The 22,331-nt window shown below is 33.0% G+C and overlaps 1 protein-coding gene and 1 long non-coding RNA gene across 3 annotated transcripts in view; one reads left to right on the top strand and one right to left on the bottom strand.

The window, feature by feature from the left end:
• Window positions 1-22,331, top strand: part of BAZ2B (bromodomain adjacent to zinc finger domain 2B) — a 290,588-nt gene that overhangs the window by 848 nt on the left and 267,409 nt on the right. The window contains exon 2 of one of the 2 annotated variants that reach the window (XM_032479524.1): window positions 673-858. The exons of the other annotated variant lie outside the window; for it this stretch is intronic. The gene's annotated coding sequence lies outside the window, so the exon portion shown is untranslated. The remainder of the gene's footprint in view (window positions 1-672; window positions 859-22,331) is intronic. 2 annotated transcript variants of the gene reach the window in all.
• LOC116663639 lies at window positions 3,134-22,151 on the bottom strand. Its single transcript, XR_004319887.1, has 3 exons — window positions 21,523-22,151; window positions 3,398-3,403; window positions 3,134-3,145 (listed from the first exon to the last, which is right to left on the bottom strand). It is a non-coding gene; the product is annotated as an uncharacterized LOC116663639 (long non-coding RNA).

Here is a 22,331-nt window from a genome sequence, read left to right as displayed (position 1 = left end):
GTTACTGAAACTTGGAGGCATACTGATGGCACTTGATTTGGAAACTGACCTATTTAATTAGGTTGTTTTAAGCAATTCATTAGCTCTAAATAAAATTAATAAATGAAGTATGAAATTTATATTATTTCTTTGTCATTTCATTTGGAGGGTGTGCACTGTCAGTATCATCCCTATTTCACTGTGTCTTGGAGACTAACAGATTGTCCATTTTCACTATTGTAAATTGTAAAATATTACAGATTATTATTATTTAAAATTGGCACATAAATGCCAGTGTAACTTTAAAATATGATTTGAAGATTAACCATCTGGTATGGGATAAAGTGAATAGAGATTAAGTTTGAGAAAATTAATTTGCCCTTTATAGAAAACTGATTTTATTTTTCTCCAGCCTGTCTGAGTGTAAACCTGTAGCATTGTGACTATGGGTATACACACTCTGAAGCACCAGACTGCATGGGTTCAAATATCAGCCTTGCCTCTTACTGCCTTTGTTGTCTTGAGCAATTCCTTAACCTTGGGTTAATAAGAGTACCTATAACCCATAGGGTTGTTGAGAGGATTAAAAGAAAATGCATCAGTTTCCGGAACATAGTAAACATTCCATAATTGTTAGCTACATTCCATGTCTAAATCACTACTAATATTATCTTTCTGGGGCTTATTACATAGGTCCCTTAAACAGCCTCTTCTCAAGTACACTCTACGTGAAGAGGAATGACTGCACCATTTTGCTGAGCTACCAATTAGACCTGGTAGAGGTAACTTTTCTACAGTACCCCCAAACCTGGCAAGGATGGTTCAGATTTTGGCAGATTATAGCTTCATCCCCACCCAACACTGATAATATCAGCAGAGGTGAGTGTGGCACCAATTTCCTATGCTAAACACCTTTCAGACTCCAGTTTCTTGTTGATGCTAGTAAATAAAGGCCACAAATAAGTATGTTTTTATTCTTTAAGAAGTATTAGTTGATACAGTTTTTCAATGTACTTTCTCTGATTTGAGTTTCCAGATAATTATCATTATCAGCAAATACTGAGATTTTCTGTGTTAAAGACAATTTGATAGGAAGTGTAGATACAAGTAGGTACGATAGTAACTATATTTTCTGAACTTAAAATCAGGACCGATGATTTGACAGGCAAAATACTTGAAATTAGAGCTGTTCTGACCAATGTAGACCCCATGGTTGCCTTTTTTGCACAGAGTTCCCCCACTTGACCTACCTTTGCTGATCTTTCTATCCTTATGACCAACTCTAACACTCCTTTTTGTATCTAAATATCTTTGTTCACCTCTTGGCACACCAACATACTAGTTTCCATTTTTGAACTTGACTTCTCTAAATTTAAGGTCTTCTTTACTGTTACTAATTTTCCGCCTTCTACTTTATAAATTTATCAATCTTTGGTCATGGTCATAATAACCCTTTACTCTAATGCTTAAATATTTCTTCAACTACCTAATAGGTTAGAATTCTCTTTCAGATACTGAATTTCAAAGTTCCCATTCTCCCTACTTTTTATCATTCACAACCTAATGTAAGAAACTTCTCTATAGCAAGGGCAATTTTATAGATATTCTTTATTTTACATAAATAATGTGATCTTGAAAAGATATAGTTATATTTGCTTTTTGTAAATCAAATCATTTTAAAATGTAGGTTATTTCTTAAACTTTTGAGAAACAACTGGTAATACGTGGAAATGAGATAAGAGTGCTTATAGGGAGGTCCCTGAATTGAAAATAAAGGATGACAATTTCTTCTTCAATGGGAATTTTATTGATCTCTGGAGAAAGGAACCTTGTGGTATCGACCAAATTGAGGATTTACTATTTAAACTTACAGGTAAATTTAAAAATATGGTATTTGTTATTATTTAATAAGTCTATAGATTGAAGACTCTTCCTTCTAAGCTGTAAATCTTTGATGTAAAAAATTTTTTATTTTAAAAATAATAAACCCCCTGATAGAGATTTTGTGAATTTTAATTTCCCCTTACCAATTTTAATTGAAAGGTGCCATATTTAATAAATGAGCATCTAAGACATTCTGTTGGTTGACTTCTGTTGGATTAGCAGCAATAATTTTCAATCCCCAAAGCCAGTAGATAAAACTTCTCTGAGAAACTCTTAAACTTAAGCTTATGGTCTAGATCTCATTGGTTCTAGGAAGATCATTGCTGCTCACATTGCTGATCCAGAACATCTGGCCTGGTCAGGAATAATTCTCAGTTTATAGGACACTTAGAATCCATATGTGAAGCACTGTTCACACTACCTAAAATGTTGAGTTTTTAATAAAAGCAGCTATCTTTTATTATTATCCAACCAAGATTGGAAAACTATGGTATACAGGCCGAATCTAATTCACCACCTGTTATTGTAAATAGTTTTATTGGAACACAGCCAGGCCCATTGGTTTATATATTGTCCATGTAGTTTATATATTGTCTGTGTATTAGTCAGGATTCTCCAGAGAAACAACCAATTGTATACAATACCTGTCTTCACTACAATGCCTAAGTTAGCATTTGATTAAAGAACTTGATACTCTAGTCTCGCCAACTTAACACATAAAATTAACCATTGCAGTCTATGACTGCTTTCAGCCTACAGTGGCAGAGTTGAGTAGTTGTGATAGAGATGATATGGCCCCGATGACCTAAAGTATTTACTATTTGGTTTTTCATAGAAAGTTTGCTGACCCCTGGAGTAAACCATAAAACCAGATTGAATTTACCCCTGTTTCTTTAATACAGTCAAGCTAAACACATACATACAACTTCAGATTGATAATAATCAAGGACTATACTCTGCCTCCACGGCCACTTTGGACTACATTTTGTGAGATTGCAAGCAGAAGCAGATCTAAATACTGATACTGATATAAATTCCTTGGATATGCCCTCTGGCAAGTCTGGTTGCAACATCCTTTTTAATCTTTTTCTTTTTTTTTCATGTCCACGCTTGTGTAGAACTTTATAACAGTGTATGTATGTGATTATACATACTAGCTATTTTAGTAGACTGTTTCTTTTGCTTTTTTTTCCCTCCTTTTCTTTTCTTTTTTTCTTTTCTTCCCTTTTCTTTTCCTTTTTAATTTAGCTCTCCCACCTTCATTTCCTACTCCATAAGCATTCTTGCAAAATTAGTGAGTATCCGTCTGCATTTTTTCTGCACAGTCATACAGTGTTAAAAGAATAGTTATTTAACACACAGGTGCAGAGAGAGAAATACTCATGTAGAGATTTTTATGTTTTATAAAACAGCATCACATTTCAATATGCATATTCATCTTAATTTTTCAATCAAAAGTACTTTTTTCTCTAAATCCCTATTTATATTGGTTGTTTATCCTTTTTTTTTTTTTCAGGGTCATAGGTATTACTACTCTGTCCTGGGTTCTCAGTGTTTTTTTAAACTCTATTGTCTGTTGACTTGCCATTTATTATCTTTTGCTGTAGATACATTCATATGGTAAAACATGTCTGTAATTTTTATAACTTTTGGGTTTCTAGCTTAGCTTAAAACAGTATTACCTATCCCTAGGTTGTATCATGTAATATCCTAGATTTTCTAGATTATGTTTAATTAAACTCAAACTGATGTTTGTATATGAAATGAGATAATAGGATCCAATTTTATTTTCTTCTCAATGGATAGCCACTTTTGCCAGGAGCATTCCTTAAATAATCTGTTCTTTGTGATTAGAAAGATTACTTTTATCATACATTGAATTTTCAAGTGTATGCTGGATTTATTTCTGGATTTTCTATTTTGAAAATGGTACTATTCAGAACTATTAACTATGCAGAAAACTAAATATCGTTTAGTTCCCTTTGGAATCTTTTTCGTGTATTAATACTGTTCTGCATTTCTGTCACCTACATATTCAATTATAAGAAATGATAACTATTTCCTCCAGAATCACCCAATATACTTAACCACCTTGCATTATACTGTGCCTGTTATACTACCAGCCTGCCTAGTAATTATCTTAATTTCTTTTTTCTACTATTCTTGTTTCCTTTACTCAGCAATTTGCTAAAGCCATTGAATACACTTTAGGTATTTAAAAACATCTCATCAATACTTTTTTATATCATAATAATTTTTTAAAACCTATATGCATACACACGTACATACTACTTAGCTTCTTAAATAACCTATTCTCTATCCCAGAGTCCGATCTAAGTTTTTTTACAGTGGAGCCTTAGCCACTCTTGACAAGTTGGCCATTTGCACCATGGACAATATAGAAGAAATCCTACATTTTTCTCTATTATGTCATCATAAAAAGTATGAAACTGGTAATGTGCTTTAAATATTTCACTTAGATTTAATGTTTGTAATTCTTAGCTTTAGCACATCACATAAACATGTTGGTGGTGATTGATTTTGTTGCTGTGGTTTGAATATTGTTCTCTTCAAAGCTAAGAACTCTTCAGTTTAAAAATTATATTTTAATTTAGTTTTTAGAGGATATTAATTCACTACTTTTTTGTTTTGTTTTCATACAGTTAATTTTGCCCAAATTTGTAGGAAGGCTTTTCTCAGGAAAGTGATTGTTTCATTGTTTTTCAAGTCCATTTAGTAAGATATTTTTAAATCTTATGAAGTTTGTCTCAAATAGTTACTTGAATTGAAGATTTTGAACATGTATTTGCACATTAGTGTCATAGGATATGACTGAACATATACAATATAATTTTAATGAATATTTGGTTTTCTCCTATGTCATTTAACATTCTTATAAATAAATTAATATGAGCATTTTGGTAGGTTGATAACTAAATGTTTTCCTGGTACATTAATTTTGCTACTAGTCACAGCAATACAAATTGCTAGAGTACTTCTAAAATACAATTATTTTTATGAAGTTGTATACCAGGATTTTAATAGGCCTTGTTAATAACTTTTCATCTGAATAAATAAGATGCTAATCAAATTATGGCATTAAAAATTAACTGGGTAGATGAAAATTTGTATCTAAAAAGTTTGAGTAAAGAGTTTAAAGGTAAATTTTAATAATTCTTCTTGATTTTGTCCAGAAATCAAAATGTTAGTGTTTAGTCTTACCTGTGCTTGGAAGAAAGCCACATAGAAACTATTGCCATTTCTTCTCTTTATTAAAGAAAAATGTACACAAAGAAATAAATATACTACAGCACTTCTAAATCAACTGAAGTAAGAGAAAAGCAACTCTTAGACATTGATAGAAGTGTTCACGCCTTGTTTAGAAGACTTGTTTCCTTGCTCTCAGAACCACGTTTGAAATTTAAGCTTTCTTCACAGCAAAATTGGCATAGACTATCTTTGCAATATTCCTAACTTATTTTATACAGGAAAAGAATGTGTGGTGGAAAAGAAATGAACAAAAATTATTAGTATAAGGTAGATGAAAGAAGAAAAATGCTTTTAAGATAAATAGAATGTGAAGTAGATTTTTAGAATACAGAACTATTAAATAGAACTATTAAAACATTTTAAAGTACTAGTAAGAGAACATTTCCATTTTTCCTGAAGTTTAAAAAAATATTTTGAATTTCACATTCCATCATTTCCTATAGATGAATGAGTTAATTGCCTTTATTTATGAAAAAACAAATGACACAGGTCTCCAGTCCCTAGGAAGGGGACTATATATTCCTGTTAAAAATGAAGGAATAGTGGTTCCATTTTCCAGTTTCACATAAAAAGCTTAGAAGTCCTCACTGTATCCAAACAACAAGTAAAAAGATGGAACATACTGAAAATCAACAACTCTTCTTGGCTCCATTAGAGAGGGGAGGTGGCAAACCACTGCCCTCAAGATTGGAGAATCAGACAGACATTTGAATACAAGGAGTTCTGGCTTATGGAGTAGAGACTCAGGAGCTGAAGCCACCACAGGAAGCAGGGCTAGATAAGAAAACCTGTAGTATAACTGAAGAATTGCCAGTAACAGGATGGCCCCCACAATATTGTGAGATTTACCTCCAGCAGCTCAACCAGATTTCCACAATCAGTATCAAAGAAAAATCCCTTCAGACTTCTGGCAGGAAGAAAGGAAAAGGAACCATTCTGAAATACTCCAGAGAATCTGTTTTTAACAAACCCTGCCCTCAGGGAATCTAGTTAACTAGAACCTAACCTGCTGAGGTATTATCAGAGCCTAACTAACCTAGGAAAGAGAATATGCAACTCTAGCCATTTTGTCCCACCTAGGGAGGTAGGAAAAAAAAAAGACAGAAACTCTTGTGAAGTTTATAGTCCAGAGGCATAAGCTCACTAAAAGACTGAGACCTAATCATAGGACTATAGAATGCTTTCCCTCCCCCAACACCTTACCACTACATTCATAAAGGCCTGTTAATGGCAGTTTCTTTTACTCGATATATTGTATCTGGCTATCAAGAAAAAATTACAAGACGTACCAAAAGGCAAAAAGCACAATTTGAAGAAACAGAGCAAGCATTAGAACCAGACATGGCAGAGATTTTGGAATTATCAGTACAGGAATTTAAAACAACTATGATTGATATGCTAAAGGCTCTAGTGGATAAAGTAGACAGCATGCAAAAACATCCAAGCAGTGTAAGAGACATGAACGTCCTAGGAGAGAACCAAAAAGAAATGCTAGAGATAAATACTGTAATAGAAATGAAGAATGTCTTTGATAAATTTATTAGTAGACTGGACATGTATCTGAGGAAATCATCTCTGAACTAAAAGATATATCAGTAGAACCCTTGAAAACCAAAAATCAAGGAGAACAGAAACTTAAAAAAAAAAAAACCTAAAAACCAACCAAACAAAAAAAATCAGAACAGAATACCCAAATGTTACCTGAAAACTGGGCTCAACCCTTGGTGGGTGTTGAGCCAAAAGACACAACCAAGCCAAAGATCAGGAGAAGGAAGGATTTATTAATTGCAGCAAGTAAGGAGAACACTGGGGATCTTTCCCAAAACACTGCCTTCCTTATCAGCAAAATTGGGAAAGTTTTAAGCTAAAGGTACATGCATATTCGTGAAGAGGCTTGAGTAGGAGAATTCAGCATAGAATTGGGACAAAGGTCCATAGAATCCAAGCTTTAATTGATTGAAGTCAAAGGATCAAAAAAAGTCAGCAACAGCATCTCTTAGGTTCCAGCTGATCTGGTCATTGAGCACTTGAGGCTAATCTTTACCTTTGAAATAGAATTGGGAGTCTTCACAGCAGATACATTATCTTTGCTATTGTTACTTCTCTTGCCTGATAACAGCTTTTTGTTCCTGCATTCTTTTGTTCCCTTTATATCGTTAATTATTGAGACCTGTTCAAGGACAAGCATTGTAGCCAGGCTTAGATCACAAAATGGCTTAGGCCAAAATGGCTTTCCTTATGTCAAGAAAGCCATGCCTGGTTCTCTTTCTTTAGGGACTCCCCCTATCCTATCTGCTTATACAAAGGCTGTAGGACAACTAGAAAAGGTTTAACATAGTCAGGTGTAATGGGACTATCAGAAGGAGAAGAAAGAAATGAACAGAAGAAATATTTGAAACAAAAATTACTGAGTATTTCTACCAAATAAATGTTGCACACCAAACCACAGATCTAGGAAGCTCAGAGAACACCAAGCAGGTCAATGTCCCCCCAAACTGTACTTCAGCATATTACTTTCAAATTATAATTATCAAAGATAAAGGAAAAGTCCTGAAAAAGGACAGAGTTAAAAAACACCTTACCTATAAAGGAATGAAATAAGAATTATATCCAACGTCTCCTCAGAAACTATGCCAACAAGAAGAGTATAATGAAATGTTTAAAGTGTTGAGAGAAAAAACCTCACCAACCTAGAATTCTGTATCATGTGAAATTACCTTCAAAACTGAAAGGAAAATTGACAAACATAAATTGAGAGAATTTGTTGCCAGTGGACCTGCCTTGCAAAAAAATGTTAAAAGAAGTTCTGTACAGAGAAAGAAAATAATATAATTCAGAAACTCAGATCTACATAAAGAAAGGAAGACCATCAAAGAAGGAAAAAGTAAAGGTGAAACAAGAACTTTTATTTTCCTTATTCTTAATTGAGGTAACAGTAGTTTGTTCAAAGTAATAATACCAACAGTACATTCAATTATGTATAGTTATGTATATGTCATATTATGTGTATATAGATATATGCTTATGTATTCTCAAATATAAGTGAAATGAATAATAGCAATGATCCAAGGGAAGGGTGGAAGGAATTGGGATTATTTTGTTATGAGGTATACTACCTGTGATGTGGTGTAGTATAATTTGAAAGTTGATTTGGGTTGTTGTAAATATATATTGAAAACTCTAAGACAACCAATAAAAAAGCAAAAAAACCCAAACAAACAAGAAACAACCCTATAACTGATATACTAAGAAAGGAGGGGAAATGGAAACATGTAAAGTACTCATTTAAAACCACAAGAAGTACATAAGAGAATACTATAAACAGTTATATGTCAACAAATTAGACAACCTAGAAGAAATGGACAAGTTTCTAGAAACATGCAGCCTACCTAAACTGAATCAAGAAGAAATAGATAATTTGAACAGATTGATCACTAGAAGTAAAATTGAATTTGTAATTTAAAAACTCTCTGCAAACAAAAGTCAGGGACCAGATGGCTTCACTGGGAAATTCTACCAAACATAGAAAAAACATACCTGTTCTTCTCAAACTCTTCCTGAAGATTAGAGGAGGGAACACTCCCAAAGTCATTTTATGAAGCCACCTCATACCAAAACCAGACAGAGACACTACCAAAAAAGAAAATTACTGACCGGTATCTTTGATAAATATAGATGTAAAAATTCTCAACAAATTTTTAGCAAACTGAATCCAACAACACATAAAAGGGATCATATACCATAATCAAGTTGGATTCATTCCAGGGTCACAAGGATGGTTCAGCATATGCAAATCAATCAATGTGATATACCACATCAACAGAAGAAGAGACAAAAACCACATGATCATCTCAAAAGATGCAGAAAAAGCCTTTTGATAAAATTCAACATCCATTCATGATAAAAACACTTGCAAAATGAGTGTAGAGGGAACATATCTCAACATAATAAAAGGTATATATGACAAACCCACAGCCAGCGTAATACTGAACAGTGGAAAACTGAGAGCCTTCCAGCTGAATTCTGAAACAAGACAAGGATACCCACTCTCACCACTTCTATTCAACATAGTATTGGAATTTCTAGCCACAGCAAACAAACAAGAAAAAGAAATAAAAATTTATTCCATCAGAAGAGAAGAGGTAAAGTTGTTGTTATATGCAGATGATACGATATACTATACAGAAAACCCTGAAGACTCCACACAAAAACTATTAGAACTGATAAATGAATTCCATAGCAGTATATGAGATTAATATACAGAAATCTGTTGCATTTCTTTACACTAACAATGAAACAGTAGAAAGAGAAAGTTAAAAAAAAAAATCCTGTTTAAAATCCCTTAAAAAAAATAACCTAGGAATAAATCTAACCAAGGAGCCGAAGACTTTTATGCTGAGAACTATAAAACATTGATAAAGGAAATCAAAGAGGATTCAAAGAAGTGGAAAGATATCCCATGCTCTTGGATTGGAAGAATTAGTATAGTTAAAAATGCCCATACTACCCAAGGCAACCTGCAGATTTAATGAGATCCCAATCGAATTACCCATGATATTTTTACAGAACTGAAACAATCCTAAACTTTACATGAAACCATAAAGACCCGAAATTGCCAAAGCAATTCTAGGAAAAAGAACAAATCTAGAGGCATAACCCTCCCAGGCTTCAGACAATACTACAAAGCCACAGTAATCAAAACAGTTATAATGGCACAGAAACAGACATATAGATCAATGGAACATAATTGAAAGCCCAGAAATAAACCTACACACCTACAATCAATTAATCTATGACAAAGGAGTCAAGAATTGACAATGGAGAAAAGAGAGTCTCTTCAGCAGGTGGTATTGGGAAAGCTAGACAGCTACATGTAAATCAATGAAGTTAGAATATTCTCTCAAACCATAAACAAAAATAAACTCAAAATGACTTAAAGACTTAAATTTGTAAGTTGTGATACCATAAAATTCCTAGAAGAGAACACAGGCAACACATCCTCTGACATGTCATAGCAATATTTTCTTAGGTCAGTCTCCCAAGGTAATCAAAATAAAAGCAAAACAAACAAATGGGACCTAATCAAACTTAAAAGCTTTTGCACACAAAGGAAGCCCTAAACAAAGCAAAAAGACAGTCTGTGGACTGGGAGAAAATATTTGCAAATGATGCAATGGACAAGGGACTAACTTCCAAAATATACAAACAGCTCATACAAATTCAATAACAAACAAGCAACCCAATAAAAAAAAGTAGGCAGAAGACCTAAATAGACATTTCTCCAATGAAGACATCCAGATGGCCAACAAGCCAGGAAAAAATGCTCAACATAGCTAATTATTAGAGAAATGCAAATCAAAATTACAATAAGGTGTCACCTCACACCAGTCAGAATGGCCACCATTCAAAAGTCCACAAATGATAAATGCTGGAGAGGCCGTAGAGAAAGAACAGAGAACCCTCCTACACTATTGATGAGAATGTAAACTGGTGCAGCCACTATGGAAACAGTATGGATATTCCTTAAAAAAACTCAAAATAGAGTTACTATATGATCCAGCAATCCCACTCCTGGGCTTATATCCAGAAAACATGAAAGCTCTAATTCAGAAAGATACATGCACCTCAGTGTTCATAGCAGCACTATTTCTAATAGCCAAGACATGGAAGCAACCTAAGTGTCCATCAGTAGATGAATGGATAAAGAAGATGTAGACTATACACATAATGTATGTGTGTACACAAATATATACACAATGGAACATAATGTGTTCACAAATATATACACAGTAGAATATTACTTAGCCATAAAAAAGAATGATATAGTGCCATTTGCAGCAATATGGAGGTACCTAGACATTATCATACTAAGTAAATCAGACAAAGTCAAATATATAATATTACTTTTATATGGAATCTAAAAATAGTACAAATAAACTTATGTACAAAACAGAAAGAGACTCACAGACATAGAAAAAAAACTTATGATTACCATAGGGGAAGTAGGGGAGGGGCAGGGGTAAATTAGGAGTATGAGATAGCAGATGCACACTACTGTATATAAAATAAACAACAGGGTTTTACTGTATGGCACAGAGAACTATATTAAATTCTAACCATTTTTTTTAATAACAGTATTGATGTACTTGGGTCTACTTAAATATTGATTTAATCTGTGCAATTCAAAAATCTCTAATGAAAGAGCACACTCAGTTTTGCAAGGGTTACTTGAGACTGTTCGTCAGTTGTATTTATGTCATCATATCCTCTGAGGATAATGGATATGTCTAACTCCATTCTACATTCCTTGCTCTATTGGTACATACTATTTCTAATATCAGGGATAACCAGAAGACAGTCCTTACAAGCTGTAGGCACTCAGTAAATGTTAAACAAATGAGCAAGCAAGAAGATATTGGGGTTTTGTTTTGTGTAAGATGCTTTAAAGTATTTAAGTGGTAGTTATCTGGGAGTAGTGCATATGCATTAAATACATTTTAGACAGTAAATATTGTTGCTGAGAAATCTTTAGTTCAAGATACTATTTAATTATATAAGAAATATTTATAGCCATTAGAAATTTTTAAATTATCTTTAGTGCTTTTTTTTTTACAATTGTAGAGTGAATAGACAGATTTTAACTCCCAAGAACATTAAAAAAGGAAACATTGATTCAGGGCATATTAAAAGTAAACCTACCATTATGTAGAAATGTAATAGGAAAGACTAAACATTATTACTACATTGAAGTAGCAGTAGCTCATATTAAAATATTTTTATATTAAGAAAAAAAGTAAACTGTAATACTATATAATGCATAGTATTTGATAGAAAGAAGTAAACATTCTTATATATATGATACAGCAGTACTTTTTAGTAAAATATTTTTATATTGAAGAGAATAGTGGATTGTTAGAGATACTCTTAGTTTCATAAGATACAATGAGTGCTTTTGCATTGATGGTTAGCATAGTAACATGTACTAGGCAAAATTATAATTATTGGTAATTTGCTTTGAGTCTTTTCATTCTAATATTCAAAGTATCTTACAAACACTAATTAAACCTTTCAAAACCTCTCTTATAATAGGTATTATCAAATTAATTACATATCTCATGAAAAAACAAAAGCTGAGAGTGGCAAGTGTATTTACTTAAGATCACATACTATTTAACAGATAGAAAATGAGTAGTTCCAAATTCCTGGTAATCAATTCTAACTTCTATATAAAATAAAATTAGTGCAGTAACACCTAAGGAATGCTGTTGTAGCTCCAAGAATAAAAATACAAAGTCATAGCAATTTAAAGAAATATCTTTACAAATAATAAATGATGGAGAGGATGTGGAGAAAAGGGAACCCTCCTACACTGTTGGTAAGAATGTAAATTGGTGCAGACAATGTGGAAAACAGAATGGAGTTTTCTCAAAAAACTAAAAACAGAACTACTGTATGATCCAGCAATTCCACTCCTGGGTATATATCTGGAAAAAAACAACAACACTAATTTGAAAAGTTACATGCACCCCAGTGTTCATAGCAACACTGTGTACAATAGCTAAGATATGGAAGCAACCCAGGTGCCAGTCAACAGACAAATGAATGGATAAAGAAGATGTGGTTTACGTATACAATGGAATATTACTCAATCAAAAAAAAGAATGAAATTCTGTCATTTGCAGCAGTGTGGATGGATCTAGAGAATATTATGCTTAGAGAAGTAAGTCAGACAGAGGAAGACAAATACTGTTTGATATCACTTATATGTGATATCTAAAAAAGAATACAAAACCAAAAGACAAATATAGAAAGCAAACTAATGGTTATCAAAAGAGATAGGGAAGGGGCAAGTTAGGGGTACGGAATTAAGAGATACCAACTACAGTGTATAAAATAAATAAGCAACAAGGATATATTATATAGCACAGGGAATTGTAGCCATTATCTTATAATAACTTTTAATGGAGTATATTCTGTAAAAATACTGAATCACTATGCTGTATACTTGAAACTAATATAATATTGTAAATCAACTGTATTTCAATTTAAAAATAATAATATCTTTACTAAATCAAGTATGCCAGTTTAATTTCTGTTAAGTATAGATAAATATATTTTTGTAAGATATTTGTATTTAAGGAGATAGTAATTTCACTTGCTATTTTATTTTTAATATCGTAGTCTTTGAGTTTTTGACATGGGTTCTGTTCTGGTAAGCAAACTCAAGAAAAGCCAAGAGTAGCATAGACTGTGAATCAAATAGTCTCTTGTGTAGGCTATATGATAAACTACTAATTTATTAAACTTGACTATTATAAGAAAAATAATTGTCTTAGTGGAAAAAGACAAGAAGTGGAAAAGACAAGACAAAAGAACTGGAAACAAAAGAAAGTAGTTTCTTTTGCATATAGGACTTTTACATTATTTTGAATTTTAGTTAACAGTGTTTTGCTTCCACTGTTGTCATCACTGATTAGATAGCATGTGATTTATTAACTGTTTTAATGTCATGGTAGGAGTATAATATCTTTAATTAGAATTCACCTTGTAGTATATTAACCATTGAGTTAATGAAGATTAACCAGTTGCAGTATTGTCCTCAAGTAATGTTACCATTGCAATGCTAGGTAGATATATCCCAGACCATTAAGAACCCAAAAGTCTTTAATCCAGGAAAAACAAACAAAATACTCATTAAAATATTAAAAGATTGACTGGGTAACTGAAATAATGGCAAATACATGAATCTGAATTTCCCTACACATCCTTCAAAAAACAAGAAGAGCATAAAACTAAACATAATCCATGTCTTAATGTAACTAGAACACAGAGAATGTTCAAAGTTCAGATTATCCCAAAAGTAAAAAAGTAAATACCAAATCATAGCAAGCCATCATACACACTCCTGTGTATCCAGTGTATATGAAGAACCTCTTCCAACTCAATGAGAGTAGAACAACCTAATTTTAAAGTGAGCAAAGGATTTAATAGACATTTCTCCATAGAGGACAAAACCTATGAACACATTAAAAGATGTTCAGTATCATCACTCATTCGGGAAATGCAAATCAATACCACTGGGATACAACTTCACATACATAGGATGGCTGTATCAAAAGACAAACAACATCAGGAGAGGGAAATAGCTCAGAGGTAGAGCACATGCCTAGCATGTACGAGGTCCTGGGTTCAATCCCAGTAGCTCCACTTGAAAAATGTATTAAAAAAAAAAAAAGAAATTAAGCAAGATAAGAAAAAATAAAGTAAAATAAAAAACAACATCAAGTGTTGGTGAGGATGTGGAAAATTAGAATTCTCATACATTGCTGGTGGGAATCTAAAATGGTTCATCTGCTTTGGAAAACAGTTTGATACTTCCTCAAAAAAGTTAACTGTAGTAACCATGTAACTCAGCAATATCATTCCTAGGTATATGCGAAAAATAATTGAAAACACATGTCACACAAAAACCATTAGATCAATGTTCAGAGCAGTGTTATTCATAATAGCCAAAATGTGGAAACAACCTAAATTTCTACCAATGGATGAATGAATAAGTAAAGTGTACAATATCCATACATAATAAAAAGTGATGAAGTTCTGCTACCGATTGCAACATAGATGAACCTTGAAAATGTTATGCTTAGTGAAAGAAGCACACACACACACAAAAACAGCAACAAAAGGTCGCATGATTCCATTTATATGAAATGTCCAGAATAAGAAAATCCACAGAGATAGAAAATAGATTAGTGGTTGCCAGGGACTGAGGAAAGCAGGAATTTGGAGTGACATCTAATGGGTACAAAATTTATTTTTGGAGTGATGAAAATTATCTGGAATTAGGTAGTGGTGATGGTTGTATAAACTTGTGAATATACTAAAAAACCACTGAATTATGAATTTTGTCTACCAGTTTTCTAGTACAACCACAGACTAGGTGAATTAAACAACAGAACTTATTTCTCATAGTTCTGGATGCTAGAAGTCTGAGATCAAGGTGTCAGCAGAGTTGATTTCATTCTGAGGCCTTGCTCCTTGGCTCACAGATGGCCGTGTTCTATGTCCTTACATGGTCGCCCCTTCATCTGTGTGTTGTCTGTGTCTTAATTTCCTCTTCTGATAAAAACATCAGTCATACTGGATTAGGGCCCATCCATATGTCCTTATTTTACTTTACTTCTTTAAAGGCCCTGTCTTAAAATAGTCACATTCGGAAGTACCAGGGGTTAAAACTTCAACATACGAATTTGGGAGAGGGCGTGGGGAACACAGTTCAGCCCATAACACTGTAAAAATGTGAATTTTATCGTATGTGAATTACATCTTAATTTCTTAAAATATTGTTAAGAACCTACTTTGTAAACCTCTCTCCAAATACAATTGAAAACTTAGATGAAAAAGGTAATTTCCAAGGTGAATATAGTTTATCAATATTGACCACATTTAAGATAGCCCAATTTCTGTAGAGGAAATAATGAAAGACATCAAGGAACTATCTTTTAAAAAAGCACCGGGCCCAGATGGTTCCACAGGGAAATTTTATGAAGCATTCAAAGACCAGGTAGTCTCAATGTGCTATAAATTATTTCAGAGTACTGAAAGTGGATAATACCAAAGACAGTACATAAAAGAAATTTATTAGACAACTATCAATTATTAGTACTGATGCAAAGTACTACATAAAAATATTAGCTAACAAATAATACAACATTAAGAAAATAATACACCATCAACATGTAGGATTTAGTCTAAGCACACAAAATTGGTTGAATAATAGGAAACCCATTAATGTAATACACCATACTAAAGAATATAAGGAGACAAATTATATATAGATGCTGAAATAACCTTCAGCAACCTTTAACACCTAATGAAAACACTCAACAAAATAGGAATTGATAGATATTTTCTTAACATCATTTTACTTAGTGGGAAACATTAGGGGCATTTTTTACTACTACCATCAGGAACAAGGCAAGGATATCTCGTAACTCCACTACTGTCCAACATTTTACTGGAGGTATCAGGCAAATATGCAATTAAATAAGAACAATCAGAAGAGGTAAAAAAAATAATTAGAAATTAAGAAGTAAAACTATCTATTTGCATATTTGCATATGTGGAAAACCTTAGAGCAAAGATCATCAAAGTATCCTGAAAGCCAAATCTGGTCACATTATTTTGTTGTGCATTGCTTGTAGCTACCTTTGCTCTGCACTGGCAGAATTGGATAGTTGTGATAGAAATGGTTTGGCGTACAAAGCTGGAAAAACTCTGTCTGACATTGTACAGAAAAAGTTTGTGGACTCTAGAGAATCAATAATAAAACTAACTCAAACAATAAAATAATTCAGTCACTAGCAAGCTATAAATTACCATTAGAACTCAATATTCCTTACATATACAAACATTTACCAGTTAGGGGATATAGTGTTAGGAAAAACCCCAGTTAAATAGCAACAAAAAAGATAAAATCCTGAAGAACTAAATTTAACAAGTGTACAAAAACTAGTTGAGAAAAGCTTTAAAACACTTCTGAAAGACACAGAAATTAATTTGAACTGATGAAGAGACAATTCTCTAATCTATAATTTTAACATAATTTTGATAAAAATACATATATGCTTTTTTATAGAGCTAGACAAATTGATATGGAATTCATATGGAAATATAAATATGTAAGAATAGCCAGGAATTTTTTCAGGCAGGAATCATCAATGGATCCTACAACTAATGCATGAAGAGTTGATGACAAGGAGGATATTTTTGCAGTCTCCAAATAACCTCCCCACAAGATACTTACTATTTACTAACAGAAAAAGAATAGAAGCTTTATATTGGAGATATCGCCTTTATTACTATAAATTATTGTTATTAGTAATGGGACAGACACCATACATCCTGATAGGGTGCACTGAGAAGAATATAACATCACTTCTGTGGTATTCCTGCAAAAATATATAACCTGAACTTAAGAAACATCAGTCAAACCCAAACTGAGGGACGTTTCACAAAATAATGGCCTATTCTCTTCAAAAATGTCAAGGTCAGGAAAGACAAAGAATGAGGAACTTGTTCCAGATCAAAAAATACTAAAGATATACAACGATTAACTACAGTTCTTACCCTGGGATAGATCATAGGCCAGGACAGAAACAATGATTTATTTTATTATTTTATTCTATTTTTGTTATAAAGGACATTAGTGGAACAATTGGCGAAATGTGAAGTCCTGTAGATTGGATAGTACTGTGTTAATGATAATTACCTTATTTTGATGAAAGTACTTTTTAAAGAAATACATTGAAATATTTAGGAGTAAAGGGGGATGGTGTTTGCAGCTTGTTATCAAATTCAGAAAAAAATATCTGTAGTGGAGGAGAAAGAGACTAATAAAGCAAATGTGGTTTGCTTTAGCAAAATGTTAAAGATTTAGGGCACCCTGAAATGTATATAGAAATCCTTTGTACTTCTTAAAACATAGAAACTTTTTTACTTTGGAATAATTTAAGATTTCAGAAAAGTTGAAAAGATAGTACATCCCTCACCCAATTTAAGTTTCCTCCGATGTCATTTTAAATTACTATAGTATGTTTCTCAAAACTAAGAAACCAACATTGGTACATTACTATTAACTAACCTCAGACTTTTTTCAGATTTCACCCATTTTCCATGAATGTTCCTCTAAACTCCAGACTTTAATCACCTTTCACTAATTTTTCCTTTAATGTTCCTTTCTGCTCCAAGATCCAGTCCAGCGTACCACATTGCATTTATTCGTCATCTCTCCGATCTCTGGTCTGTGACGGTCTTGGTCTTTCCTTATTTTTCATGACTTTGACAGTTTTGAGCTGGTGAAATATTTCTAGGATGTCTCTCAACTTTGGTTAGTCTTATGTATTTCTCATAATTAGACTGAGGTTATGGATTTTTTAGAAAGAATACTACAGAGGTAAAGTGCCCTTCTCATCCCATTATATCAAAGAGTAGGTGCTATCAACAGGGTAACTTTAGAGATATACATCTTGGTTATGGAAGTATCGGCTCAGTTTCTCCTCTGTAACGTTCCAGCTTTTCCCAACTATATTTTTTAGGGAGTCCAGCCACTCTCAGGGGCAGTGGCAGGGGGCAGGTTAACCTTTACTTTCTAGACAGGATAGTTTCTACATTATGTGAATTCCTCTGTAAGAAAGATTTGACTCTTCTCCCCTGTTTATGTATCATTTATCTGTATTTGTATAGATTCATGTGTATTTTATTTTGGGGGTTATAATCTAATATATCCTTTATTTTGTCGCTTGAATAGTTCCAGCTTTGACTAGCTGGAGTTCTGGTAAACTATAGCCTTTTGACATGTCCCCATCCTTTCAGTTTGTGAGCATTCCCTTGCTTTCTGGTACTACAAAATGATTCTGCCTTGTCTCGTATTTTCCCTGCCCAGCCCTACAATCTGCTATTTCTTTAGAGCCCTTGGGTTTTTAAATTGGAGAACAATATTTAGAAGCCATGATCTCGGCACTGAGTGGTTTGTACTGTTTTGTAACTTCTCTGTAAGTCTGAAATCATTTCAAAGTAAAACATTTTTTTAAATTTAGTTAAAAGTTGTAAGAAGCACTTTGTATTTATTATTCTTAAGTGTTCTGCCTTAGTTAAACTATTTTGTCAGTTATCAAATGTTGCATTTTAAAATTCATAGATGCATATTCTTTCTAAATAAATTATACTTATATTTTACTTGGTATCTATAAATTATACTACAACCTCAGTAGACCATTTTTGGATATTTTATTTGCAGCTTTTTAATAGACTGGAAACACTTTGTCATATTTCCCTCTTATGAAAAACAGGGAGGTTTATGATTAAATTAATAAAACTTTACATTACAAAGCTAATGAGCAATCTAATTCAGCATGCATACATTAAAGAGTATAGTGGGGGCATAAGGATCTTGACATTACTCATATAATTCTTCCAGGCAATGATACCTCCATTCTCAAATTCTGCTTTAGTGAATAAGCGTGATGTGGACAGCTTGGCCTGTTTGACAGGAAATTCTACATATGAAAATTTCTTTGGGAAGGTTTTAAAAATACCTATTTGATCTATGACATATAAGAAGGTTCCTACTTTACCAGATGATTCTGGTTTGTATCTTAGAAAGTCATTTTAGAAAATAAATGATTTCTTCCAGGATATAAGAATGAATTTAAAAAAAGTGTGCAAATGAAGATATAGCTATGCTTTATCTCTTAGCGACACTGAGTATATTAATAAATAATACCAAAAGGAATATGAATAAGGACAGTTACAATGTAACAAAGATACAATTTGTACAGTCTAATCTCACTTTTATATAGATTTTCCTTGGTATCCACAGGGGATTGGTTCCAGGACTTTCTGAGAATACTAAAATCCACAAATGTTCAAGTCCCTTATATAAAATGGTATAATATTTACATACAACATACAGATGTGCATCCTCCTCTATACTTTAAATAATCTCTAAATTACTTATAATACCTTCGAATACCTAATACAATGTAAATGGTGTGTAAGTAGTTTCTGGCAAATGGCAAATTCAGGTTTTGCTTTTTGAAACTTTCTGGAATTTTTTTTTCAAATATTTTGACCCATGGTTGGTTGAGTCTATGGATATGGAACCCGTGGGTATGGAGGGCTTACTGTACATAGAAGATTTCTACATCATTGTCAGTCTGCAGGTTGCTACCATTGGTGTGTCATGAAATCAATTTAGTAAGTCACAACCAGCATTTTTTCAAATTAAACCAAATAGAATGGAAAATGTCAGTATTTAGCACATAATTAGTGTAACTACTATTACTGAAACATTTATTTCAAGTGTTTGTATTTGAGTGATTTCTAGGTTGTGATGTAAAATGCATTTCTTATTTTGAGTCTGAGTCAAAAAATAGTATTTGAAAAATATAGTTCTAGAATTGTAGATCAAGAACACTTACGAGTGGACCTCTCAGTAGTAGGAGAAGGGTTTTTGCAGTGAGAGGTTTTGGGAGAAAATGTCTGGAAGCTTTAACATCTTTCTACTCTTTGCACAAATAGTTCAGAGAAACAAGTTAACAAAATCATACAAAGTGCTGATCTAATTCGCAACTTCCAAACAAAGTACATCTTGTCAGATCTTCCCTACCATGATGTCCCTATCTCTTCATTTCTCTGTGGAAACTTCTGGAGCCTTTTATCAACTCCCTTGCTCCCACATTGCTACTTAAACCTTATTTCTCAGAGCTGGCTAAATGTGCTACTGGATTCTCCTGTGTTGCCATTTTTTCCACGACCTCTTCTTAAAATTTTATCTGCCCTTTTAATGTTTGAAATAAAAGAAGAGAGTCCAAGTATGTATTTACACTATTATAATCTAACATCGATGTCTAACAAATACTATAAAAGCAGAAAAACACAGACTTATTATCAAACAAGGGCCAGACACAAAACTGGAAGAATTAGCTTAATACAGCCGGTGACAAATAATATCTTAACAAATTTTCAACAAATGGACGCTTTCTCCTCCTCCTCTTCTTCCTCATCCTCCTCCTCTCCCTCCTTCTTCTCTTCCCCTCCTCCCTTCTTCCTACTATTCCTCTTCTTCTTCCTTCTCCTCCCCTTTTCCCCCTTTCCAAGATTAAGCTCCTTTCTGGTACTGATCATGGCCCAGAACTACCCCATCAGTCTTACGAAAAATCACACTTTTGGAAGGTAATAGTCCTAGGATTAAGAGTGCTACAGAACATTAATTTTTCCCTCAAGATAAAATAATTTTATAGAGATTGCACTTTGTTGAGAATAATTTCCCCTAAACCAGAGATGGAAAATTTGTTGTAGCTGGAGTCCCAACTCTGATTATGTAGTAGTGGCAAACTAGAACTGTATTGAGCATTCTGAGGCCATGTCAGGGCTCTACAGCAGTGTGCCTTGATTGATTATTGACATATTGCCATAAGCAGAGGAAGAGGAAATAGTGGACCAATTATTTGCCGTTTGCTTCCGATGTTTTTAAGTAAATTATGATGTATGCCCATGTTTAAAGGAAGTTTGATTATTCAGTCATTCTAGTTCATGGTTCCCATGTATAAGTAGGAATAATTGTCCTCTTAATACTAATTCCTGAATACTAATAAAGTGACTTAGGCATTGAAGGTGTTTAATTAAATTCTTACCCTTATGAAAGTTACATTTTCATGTCACATTTTCTGTATAAATATCTGACTTATGAAAGGCTTCTAATAGTAGATCAACTACATTAAAATTAGAAAAGAGCCTAGACACAAGTGCTTATGGATTCTGTATTCATAATCACCACAAACTGGAGACAACCCAAAAGTTCTTCAGTGCCTGAATGTATCAACAAACTATGGTACTTTTCTTTATATACTATACTATGCTACACACCATCCCATATAATAATAATATACTATAGAATACTGTTCAACAATAAAAAGGAATGAACTGTGGATACATTAGACAACCTGAATGAATCTCAAAGGCAACATGCTGAAATGAAGAAGCCATTCTCGAGAGGTTACATTTTGTATGATTCTCTTAATAAACTATACTTGAAAAAGCAAGCCTATATTGATAGAAAACAAATCAGTGGTTGCTAGGAGCTAGGTATTGTGGGAATGTGTGACTATACATGGATAGTACAAAGAATTTTGATAGTCCAGGGTGATAGAAGTGTTCTGTATTCTGATTGTGGTAGTAATAATATGAATCTGTACATGTGTTAAAATTTGTAGAATTATCTACCCCATTCATTATAATTTTAGGCAAATATTAGAAAAGAATGTGGAATAGTACTTTGAGTTAGCTTCATTGTAAGTGTGCTATAATATGTATTGAAAGGAAAATTCTGAGGATTAGAAGATTTAAGAAATTCTATATACAAAAAAACAAAACAAAAACCCCACCAGTGATAGCTATTTGGCATTTCGGGCTAGTATTTAGTGTCTAATGAACTCAATCTGTATTTTGTATGTACTTGTATTTTGTAATGGAAAGGGTATAAAATGTCTGCATTATTGATATTATTCTGTCATTATTTGGTTTAGTAAACTTGAGAAAGTCATTAAATTGTTCAGGACACTAGGTTCTTTTTCTATAGAATGAGAAGTTTGGATCCTGTCCTTTTGAAACTGAGATACTCCTATTAAGTATTTTAC

This window comes from Camelus ferus, chromosome 5, assembly GCF_009834535.1.
Source record: "Camelus ferus isolate YT-003-E chromosome 5, BCGSAC_Cfer_1.0, whole genome shotgun sequence".
NCBI classification, from domain to species: Eukaryota; Metazoa; Chordata; class Mammalia; order Artiodactyla; family Camelidae; genus Camelus; species Camelus ferus.
This window is presented reverse-complemented; position numbering and strand designations above follow the sequence as displayed.